This window comes from Ursus maritimus, unplaced genomic scaffold (genome assembly GCF_017311325.1).
Source record: "Ursus maritimus isolate PB19 unplaced genomic scaffold, ASM1731132v1 scaffold_27, whole genome shotgun sequence".
Lineage (NCBI taxonomy): Eukaryota > Metazoa > Chordata > Mammalia > Carnivora > Ursidae > Ursus > Ursus maritimus.
This window is the reverse complement of record NW_024425230.1, coordinates 22,066,094-22,068,641: the sequence shown is the minus strand read 5'-3', so window position 1 is coordinate 22,068,641 and position 2,548 is coordinate 22,066,094.

Here is a 2,548-nt window from a genome sequence, read left to right as displayed (position 1 = left end):
GGGCACGGGGGCGCCTGGGTGGCTCAGTCGGTGAAGCGCCTGCCTTTGGCTCAGGTCATGATCCTGGGGTCCTGGGATCAAGTTCTGCATCAGGCTCCCAGCTCCTCCTTCTGCCTCTGCCTTTCTCTCTCTCTGTCTTTCATGAATAAATAAATAAAATCTTAAAAAGAAAAAAGTACTGTACAAGATCAGAGGCAGGGTAGTGCTAGTCACGCCTGAATGAATCCCAGCTTTGCCCCTTAGGAGCTCTGTGGCCTTAGGGAAATTACTCAACCACTCTGAACCTCCAAAAGAATAGCAGTATCCGCCTCATAGGATTGTTTCACGCCGACATAAGAGAATGAATGTGAGAATCACACCTGTCATGGAGAAATGTTCAATTTCTGTTATTGTCATAATCATATCATAGTTAGCTGTGGACTGAACAAGAGTCCAGTTGGAAAGCAGTTGGAAAGGACTGGAAACTGATAGAAAAAAATAAAAACTACCGCAAAAGTAGGATGGGATTATAAATATGCACATTTTTTATTTTCTCTAATAACGTAATGTCATTTTCCAATGAGAGAAAGGCATTTTAAATGCCTTTAAATAAAAAAAAAAAAATCCTATTCTTGGGATTCTATTCTCTCCTCCAGAGGGGCTCAAGGTTCCCAGCACCTCGTTTCCTAAGACTGCTGTGGCATCTGTTGGTGGAGAAGGTCAAGAACAGCCTGGATACCTTGGAAAAGACGGGGGTGGGGTGGAGGGGTGACGACCCAACACATTCTAGAATCTAGAACATTCTGCTTTGCTCAGAGCAGACCCTGAGAGAACTTTTTAGCTACCAGTTGAATCAGATTCTTTCATTCACGTGTGCTTACGTGCATGCATTCACTCACTCATTCCAACACTCTTTGGACCACTACTGTATGCAAGGAACTGTGCTAGAAGTTTTTAAAGAATTAGACTGACCCACTGGATGAATTTGGAACAATCTCCATTACACAAGTGAAAAAAGCAAGCTTCAGAACACTGTGCATAGAATGCTACCATTTGTATTAAAAATAGATATATAAATATACATATTTATAAACTTGTAAATGCATAGAATTGCTCAGAAAGGGTACACAAGATCTAGGTTAACAGTGATTAATTCTGGAGGTGGGCTGGGGAGCTGAAGGCTGACCTCCAGTAGGAAGCTTACTTTGCACTGTATATTCTTTTGTTTGGACGTCTTACCGTAACGTCTATGTATTAATTAAAAAAAAAAAAAACACAGCAACAAAAATCTTTTTAAACAAGTGAAAGAAAGTGCGCCCAGAGCTGAGTATACAGTGGTGACCAGGGCAGCCAGGGGGTTCCTTTGTCTCGGGGAAGGCAAAGTGTGTCGAACTTGCGAAGCCACACTGTGAAGTTTTCAAAACCAGACTGTTTACATAAGTTAAGGGAACAGTTCTTTCTACACCAATTATAGTCATTCAGCACATCGTTTTACAGAGATAAAGCAGTTGGAAAATAAATACTAGTCATTTGTCAAGCCTGAGAGTGTATTAAGTTGTAGTTTTTACAAGGGTGGGGAGCTTCTCTCTTTAACTTGATCAGCGGAGCATTCACTCCCGCCAACGGGTACACAGCACTTGCTACGAGCAAGCATTTGCTGATAACAAAAGCTAGGAGAGCACACCCATTAAAAACATCTTGAGAAAAGAGCAGAAGATATTGGACCCTGAGGGAACCATGTTTTCTGGGATGGCCCCCCAAAAATGATGGTCTTCCAAGGCAAGATCAACCCCAAGGTAAATGAAAGGTCATGGGAAGCCCGCCTCTGCTTTAGAACGTCCCGCACAGATGTTTTGCATGGGGTCCTCCTTGGGGTGACGAGGCACAGCCGGACTCCAAGGAGAACCCGGCGCTCTGGGGGGCACCCCAACCACTGGGGAGGTAGGAAAGCAGGTGTCTGGATGGCTGCAAAGTGCTGACCCGCTGGGAGCCGGCCAAAGTAGCCGGGCCACGAAGGCAGCACAGGGGTTGCTGTTGTGGACTTTAGAACCAGCCGGGTCTGACTTTGCCCCAGCACGTGCAGGCGGCCCGGCAGGTTCTCTGACCTCTCTGAGCCTCTGTGTTCTTCTCTGTGAGACGGAGGAGGGTTAACTGGGAGATCCCTGTGATTATGAAAATCACGGCCAAGTCTTTAGCAAGATGCGGGGCATGCAAGCAGGCCTGACGTGCTTCGAGCGTCACTGCTGCCGCAGTGTAGACGGGCTCCATAGACAGCCCGGTGGCACCCACGGCTGCCGGCAGGGGAGGTGCACTCCACCCCCCAAGCCCTAAAGGCAAGAATCCCTCACGTGTCGCGCACCTCACAAACTGAAAACAAGCTTCCACACTCCCCGTCTCACAAAGCCCAGGAAGCGAGCTGGATGGGAATTACCAGGACTATGGGGGGGGGGGGCGTGAAGTGAGGGGGCTTGTTAAAAGCTGGTTAAGGGCAGAATCCAGGTTGTGCCCCAGGTCTCCTGGTGAGTGGCTTGGCATTCTCTCCACGCCGCGCCATTCCCAGGAAGGAGAG